The sequence below is a fragment of the Juglans microcarpa x Juglans regia genome, chromosome 6D (genome assembly GCF_004785595.1).
Source record: "Juglans microcarpa x Juglans regia isolate MS1-56 chromosome 6D, Jm3101_v1.0, whole genome shotgun sequence".
NCBI classification, from domain to species: Eukaryota; Viridiplantae; Streptophyta; class Magnoliopsida; order Fagales; family Juglandaceae; genus Juglans; species Juglans microcarpa x Juglans regia.
In genome coordinates this window covers 23,265,662-23,274,471 of record NC_054604.1, presented here as the reverse complement: position 1 = coordinate 23,274,471, position 8,810 = coordinate 23,265,662, and positions in this window count along the sequence as shown.

Here is an 8,810-nt window from a genome sequence, read left to right as displayed (position 1 = left end):
TCATGTATAATCCCATGCCACCTCACCTTAAGGGGTAAAATGATACATATGAATACAATTATTTATTTATATAAGTAGAAGAGTAAGATACTAAGATTGGGTGGTGGCTTCCTAGGTATAACAATTACAAAAGGGGTGGGGCAGTCTTTGTGATATGAGAGTGCATCTAGCGATATCATTAGAAGTCATTTTTGCAAAATTATGTGCAAGAAAAGTGACACCATGATTGATCTTAGTCCAATAGAGTTGGTGTTTTTTTTTTTTTTTTTTTGAACGGAGCAATCTTCCAATTAGATATAGATGAACGATGTTAACGACATTAATAGAATCATTTTCAGTGATGAAATTATCACTGTGTAACTTATTCACATTAGTGAAACGACTGGATGTATAAGGGAAGTGCACGTTTGTGAGACCTTAGTCGGGATGCATAGGGAAGTATTAAAAAATATAACTCATCAGTTTAAAGTTTATTTAAAAGTATCAGAAATTTAATAAATTAAAGACATGATTAAATTATAGTAAATATGTGAACGTTTCATGAAAATTTACTTAAAATAAATTTCAATAGAGTTAGAAATAGGTGGTATATGCTTTTACGTTGTGGATTGTGCATAGGGGTACGATTATTACCCCTTGTATTTTAAGTAATCAAAATTACCTTAGAGCTAACTATTGAAATAAGTTACATGTATGGGAGAAAAAGAGACTTCAAAGACGTTGTAAAGTTCTTTCCTTTTACCATGTTACATATGGGGTACACTAATCAAACAAGAAATTAGTAAATTGTTTTCAACAATTCCATTATTCACCAAAAGTTTAAAAACACAAATTTATCCACCGATATTTATAAAATCCTATCATTTTAGGAGGATGATGCGATTGACATAAAAAAAAATGCTACTACATTAGGACGAATTTTTATAATAATGTTATATTTTAAAACATCCGATGATATGTAAAGTTGGAAAAATTATTATACATTAACCCGCGGTTATGGACCCGAACCCATTAATATGGAATATTTTACTTGGAACAAAGTAAAATTTCCTAGTATATGAAAGAGTGAAAAAATACTTTTATTATGTCGAAATGGTCATTTGATCTCTTGAAATATAAATCAAGAGATGTGTTATAGGAAGTATGAACTCTCAAATTTTAATGGAGGAAATAAATTACAAATGATTTATAATTTAGGAATGTAAATATAGGTTTATCCATAAGACCCAAATAGAGAAATGGTAAATTGACAACCAAATAACAACTTGTATATAACTCTGTAATAAAATAATATTTTTTTTTAATTTTTATTTGAACTTTTACTTTTAATTTTATGTGTTTAAATATTTTTTAAAGAAAAACTAATCATTTTATTTTGAAAATGTCTACTTAAGAGCACTCTCAATAGATGTTGTAAAATATAGTTGTCTTTAAAATATAAAAAAAATTTGTACAAAAGTGAGGTCCAATGGATCTTTATATCATCTTTATTTTGGATTTTGCTACAGTAATTTTGCTACATATAAAGGACAATATTTATGGCTATAAACATTTTAAATTAACTTCTCTCTTCAGCGGCTGATTTTTTCCATTTCTTCCAAATTTTTTATTTTCATTTCAGGCCCCTTTTTCTCTCTCTCTGTTTCTCTCATTCCCACGCTTTCCTCTGTGTTGACTTGGGTGACTCCAACATTCGGTCTATTTATATAAAAGCAAGCTGCATATAAATAAAAATAAATAAATAAATAAATAAAAAGCTACATATGACTCAAATAAGAAAAAAAAAAAAACTGCATATGACTCCAATCAGTTTGTATATCCTTATAGACGTGCAACAATCCCATTGTATATACTTTGAGAATATTTTTATTATATAATATTTTTTTAAAAATTAATTTATATTTTGATTTAGTTTATAAATTTAGATTAATTTAAAATAAGACATAATTATATGAAATTGTATATGGAGAGGTATTGTAAATATTAAAAGATATAAAAATATTATTGGTAATTAAATAATATATTTGAAATGAATAAAAAATATTAAAAAATATAATATTTAAATGATATAAAGAAAAAAATAGATAAACTGATGGATGACATATTATAAAAGTTAATATGTAAAATATAAAAAATAAATTTTGATAATATATTTTAAAAAATAGGATGAAAAATAATTAAAAATAGTTATGAATGAGTCGTTACTCTTCCACTGTTAAATGCCTTTTTCTTGATAAGTATATAAGAAAATGGTGTTGATGAAAGTGTGAAAAAATCCAGAACTTTCCCCTTGAGATTCTCTTAGGTGGTAGTGGCGCAATATCCCAAAGACAATGGGGTGCAAGAATATTAGAATAACAACAAGAATGAGGGTTCTTATGAAAATAGAAAAAAGGAATAGAAAACAGCAGACCACATGAATGATTTCAATGGGGATAATACGGCAACGTCGTCGTCGTCTTTGAACAGTTCTGAACGGTCGGATCCCCGGATAAGGTGGATGATACGCGTCAACGTGAGGGTGGGGGTAACGGGCTTTGTTGCATCAACAAGGCCGACGTCAGCTCTGGACGCGTTAACTGTTGCGACGGCAAGGTAAGTTACGACGCAACAAGCTCGTCTGCAATGGGCTACGTGGCAGATGAGGATAGGGAATGTGAGGATACAAGAAGTAGTAATAACAAAAATAAACTAAAAAAAAAAAAGCACTTTGCTTTAGCGACAAGCTATTGGAGTAACATCATTATCATCTAGTTCCCTTCAAAACTTTTTATAATTTAATTAAAAATTATATTTTTTAAGATTTTATTCATCTTTTAAAAATCTCATAAATCTCATTTCTTATCATTTTTCTCTATTATATTAAAATAATATTTCTCTATTATTTTTTTATTATTTTTTTTCTTTCACTTCTATATATAAACTTGACTACTCAATATTTTTTGTTATGTTTTGAACTATTACTCTAGTGAATATTTTAAACAAAAATTTAAATTATTTTTCGGATATGATTATATTTTTAAAATTAATTTTTTTATATTTTCGTAATTATTTAAATTATTATTTAAAATTATTATTTAAAACTATAACAAATATGAATATGACAGAAAATATAGATGATTGAAAAAAGAATTTATTTTATTTATTAGAATAAAATATTGATAAAAAATAATTTAGGAGATGAATAATAATTTCTTATATTGGAAAACCATTATTCATCCCTTAAACATTTTCTTTAAAATAAGAATTTAGATGTATGGGAGATTTTAACCAAATCTCTAAACTTTTTCTCAAAATATAGAGAAAATATACCTTTGTGGAATGTTCTAAAAAGTAACGGATGTGCACCTGTGGCGTATTTGTTTTTTTAAATAGTAATGTTTATTATTAAAAGTTTAATTTTTTTATACGAATCTTATATTTATTTAATTTTTTTAAAAATAATATATATAATTTACATATTTTATGACTGCAAATATCATTTCTCCTAAAATAAATTGAGCCCCTCGACAATCTTTCTTCACGGTAACACAATGGGATAGAACATATTATCAAAACTAAAAAATAAAAGTTTTTTTAATTTTTTTTTTTATAACACTGGCTTAGAATCTTTAGAGCAATGCAAATGCTTGAATAAACTAATGTTAAAAAATTATAATATGCATGTTTATAGTAATTTAATAATACCTTATACTTGCCACCTCCGTAAGTTTTATTGAGAGGAAAAGATATCATCATTTGGATGAGCACAATAGAGAAAAAAAAAAAAGTGCTCGATATCTTAACGAGCATTGTACATGTGAAACCTGTCACCTCAACAAGTAACGTAGAAAAAGAAAGTGCTCGCACCTCAAGAAGTAATTGCTCGTCACCTCCATGAACAACGTAAAGGAGCATGAAGCTCACCATTGATCCCAGCAAGCAACATTGAAAAAAAAAAGGTGCTTGCCCTTGGGCCAAATACTATAAAGAGCACCACATGAAGCAAATTATTCACCACCTAGACGAGTACTGTGAGAATAAAAGTGCTTGCCACCTCGACGAGTACTTAAAAAGACAAAATATTCGATACCTCGGTGAGCATCAAGAGGCAAATTACTGATCAGTCAATCAATATAAAAAAGAAAAGTGCTCGCCTCCAAAAGATAAGATCGCATGTCTCCAATGAGTATTGCTATAAAGCAGTTATTGTAGTTGTATACACATTGTATACACTATGTGGTTGCTTCTGGTTCTTTAGTTTTTTTTTTTTTTTTTTTTGTGCAAAACGCACCAGACCTTCCTCTCTCTCTCACATATATCTCTTATCCCTCTCTCTCATTGACTTTCTCTCTCATCTCGGACTCTCTCTCTCATCGACTCTCTCTATCATCTAGGTCTCTCTCTCATCTCGATTTCTCTCTCTCATTGACTCTCTCTCATCTCAATCTCTCTCTTATCAGCAGCTCTTGTATACACATTGTATACACTACGTGGCTACTTCTGGTTCTTTAGTTTTTTTTTTTTTTTTTTGGTGCAAAATGCACCAGACCTTTCCCTCTCTCTCACAGATCTCTCTCATCCCTCTCTCTCATTGACTCTCTCTCTCATCTCGGATTTTCTCTCTCATCGACTCTCTCTATCATCTAGGTCTCTCTCTCATCTCGGTTTCTCTCTCTCATCGACTCTCTCTCATCTCGATCTCTTTCTTATCAGCAGCTCTCTCTTGTTGGGTCTCTCTCTCATCTCAACTCTCTCTCTCTACAAAAAATGAATTCAAAACGTCAAATGGATCGTACGTAGACGCCAGTCAGTTACTCAACGAAATGCACCATTTCGGACACGTCAGGTGGATTGTATGTAGACGTCAATTAGTCACTCAACGAAATACACAATTTCTGACACGTCAGGTGTGCACCGAATGCAACTGCACAGTAACTACTCTCAAGATTTATCCGTCTCAAATTGGAGTTAGAATTCAAAATAGACTTGAAACTCTCTTGGGAGAGAGAATTCAGAGTATTGGACACCGACTCCAACCCCAGGTTTCTCGTCTTTATCTATATTCTTCTAGAGACATTGTGAAGAAATACTGGCCCATCGTACACTCTCCCTCTTGTCGTGTACCTGGAATTTTTTTCCCCTCGCAAAAATCAACATCATCTAGTCTCCTTTTTTAAGAATGAGTGGTATAATGTACCATGATATGACAATTGACAAGGATAAATTATTTATTTTATTTTATATAAAAATTTAAAAAAAAATTACTAATTAAATGATATAAAATAATATAAAATAAAAATCATTGAGAAAGCTTGAAGAGTCATGAGTTTACATGAAAATAAGAGGGATGCTAGCTCCAACTTATTAATACCAACCTCTTTTACATAATAATTTAATAGTAACCATTAATCTTTATATAAGTACAAACATTACTAATTATTTTTCTTACATATTGGCCGATTTCTAAATAATATTAGTGAACAGTTAGACGTTTAATGGAGGTCAGTATTAATTGTTTTACGAAGAAATAAGGGAAGAAACCAAAGTAATAATTGGTAAATCTTTCCATTCCTTCCACGAAACTTCCGCTGTCTAACAATAATAATAGATATTTTAATTTGCACTCCGAAATGCCGACATCATTTGATTTGTGGCTGCAAAGAAATCAACGCACCAACGTTCATAAAATAATTAAATAAACGTTTCTAACTTTTTTATTCTCTCTATTGGCCGCTAAAAAGAGAGGCATCTTTCGCATGTTTTTAGTGATGTATATTGAGTTGAGTAAGGTTAGAAATTAACTAGGGTCACGGTCTCTTTTTGTCGGCATGTTGATGTCTAGTCTATAGATTTTTATCATTTTTAATAAAAATATATTCATGTAGGTTTTTCCTTATTTTGTGAGACTTATCATGTTTGAATTATGAAAAACAATGGGTTTTAGATAGTATTGGTGAGAAATGGGTTGTATCAACTCTAAAATTGAGAAAGATGAAGCTCTTCGTCATGTAGAGAACATAGGAGATTCATCAAATTGGCCATTGATTCAAGGCACTTCCTTATAGCTACGAGAATCAATTTCATTTCAAATGGCTCCCCCAAGTTGAGAAAGAAATGTGCTATTAATAATCAGAAGTAATATTTGTACTGCAGGTTCAATCGATACCAATTAGTATATTGGTGTGCTTTATATATAGAGAGTTACAGGTTTATTCAAAGTACATAATAGGATACGGATAAGGACCTCCCTAGATACAACATCAAATCAGTGCAGAATTTAAAAGTGTTTACATTAACTACAAATATGATAGGTATTATCTAAAGGTTTAAACTTTAAATAACAGTTATCATGATCTTTGATTTGAATCTTCATTAGGTGCAATAATCTCGGAGATAGTTGTAGCTTTAATCTGACTGAGATGGAGTTGATCATCTATGGAGAGTAGTGTTTGAACATTATGGTTAACATCCCTTTGTAAGATGGGGAGTTGGCGCACCATTAGCTTATCATGTAACTGTTAAAACCAAGAGGTAGTGAGGCCCTTGGTGATGCTATATTAAGGTTGATAGACAATGGAGATGTAGTGTGCAAGAATATCTTCGTTAAAAGCTCTCTTTAATGAAGTGATAGTCCACTTCATATGTCTTACTGAACAACTAAGGCCATCACAAGCCTAATTGTGGCAGGCTTAACAATAGGATTAAATGTTTCTATAAAACTGGTTTCCCATCCTCTTAATCAAAGCTCTTTACAATAAGTTTGGCTTTGTATCTTTCAATAGAGTCATCTGAGCATTGCTTGAGTTTAAAAATTCATTTATTGCGAACAATATGTTTATTAGATGGTCAAAGTGTCCAAGTTTGGTTAGTAAGAATGACAGTGTAATCCTCTTACATAGCAGCAAGCCAGCTAGGGTCCTTCATAGCCTGTGAGAAAGTCTTTGGTTCCAAGGGAAGTAGAATGGGAGATAAAGCTCTGATAGCGTGAAATTCCTAATTTTTTTCATGTGTTTTAAATCCCTAGTTTTTATTTAATTGTATTGTTTTATTTTATTTGTGTTATTTATTTATTTTATTTATGTTATTTTAATTTTTATAGGTGTATTTTCGATTTGGCATTTGTTTTTGTAGTGTTTTTATTTTTGGTAGGCTTTGTGTGTGTTTTTAATTATGTTGTGTGTGAGGAGAAGGCCAGCCCGTGTGTTTTATTATTAGCCCTTTCGGTTTTGACCCAACTCGTATGGTTTGAAGGCCCAAAACGTGTGCAAGCAAAGACCAACCCATGCGCCATGCAGGGCCCAACCCGTGTGATTCATTCCAGCCCTCCCCTTTATTTCAAACAGCGTCGTTTTGGATGGAACTTAGGGTTCCATCACTTTCTCCTTTGCGCCGTGCACCACTTTCTTCTTCTTCTTCTTCCTTCTTCTTCTTTCTGGATTCTTCTTCTTCCAGCAGTTGTTGCCACGCTGTGTGGTCTTAGTCGCGCACTTCACACTCAAGCCATCACCTCCTCCTTCCATTTTCTTCTCGGTGTCGTTCGGCATGGGACTCCGAAGGCTCGCTGTCCAGCTGTCGCTCCACGCGGCCACCATCTTCCACCTCATTCTTCCACTTTCATCTTCGTGTCGTGCGGCAGTGAACTTTGAAGAGTTGCTGTCCAGCTGTCGTGCCACACGCCTGGGCCTTAGCCTTCCTCTCCTCCACGGCTTGTGCTGTCGTTTTCACCTATCTTCTACTCGTGTGACACGCATGCCTCGCAAATTGCCGTGCTTGGCCTATAAATAGGCCACGGCTTCTGCAAATAAAATCTTTTGAGATCCTCATCTTCTCTCTCTCGCTTAAGCTTTTCACATCTCTTGGCATTTTGAGTGTTGTTCTATAATTTTTGTGTTGAATCCGTGAGCTTGTGAAGATTTGCCTAGCTCTGTTTGGTTCTAAAAACTATGAATTTCACTCGATTTCTTAGTTAAATTATTGGTCTGTAGTGAGTTGAGTTGAGTTTAGTTTTCCATCCACTTGTAATTTTACCCAAACCCGTGAGTTGAGGGCTCTTTTTGGGCACTGAACCGCCGTGTACCGCCGTTGTGCTGCCGCCTTGAGCAACACTTCCTTTCGCGTGATCTTTCAGAAAATTTCTCATCTTCGTGTGTCTGTAATTTTTCATCCCAACTCAAGTGATTTAAATTGGCTTTATAACTGATTTAATTGTAAACTGTTGGTTTGTTGGAAATTGGACCTTAGGTCGTTGAAGTGTTGCGTTGTAATTGTAATTGGTGTTGGTATTGGACCTTGGACCGGATTGGAGGACAGGATTACGCGTGTAGTTGGTTGTAAATTGTATTTTTATAATTAGTGTGAATTTGTAAATGAGATATTTAAATGTATTCCAATAAACTGTTGAAATGCATATTTATCGTTTTTAATAAATTATGCTGTGATGTCACGTTGTTTGTTTGGAATTGTGACTGATTATGTGGGTGCGTGTATATCACGACCCCAAGCAAGATGGGGCATTATCTCGGTGGAGCTCTTCTGGTCACTCGGGAGCGTAACAGACTGACGTGACATCCCCTGAGTTGTCGCAGGGCGACAACAGGAACGGACGAGACGGTAATGCTCTCGTACCAATTCCGTGACCTTTTGGCTAGCGAGGTTAGAGAATGCTTGGCCATGTATGCGCTCGTTACGAAGTCTCATGCACGGACGTTATCCATGATGTGACGACGAGAGCTAGGTGTGTGCGGACGGTTCATAGGGGAGATCGTGGTGCATGCGTAATTTTGTAATAATGATTATGATTGAGCCAAAAAAATGAGATTTTTGGCGTG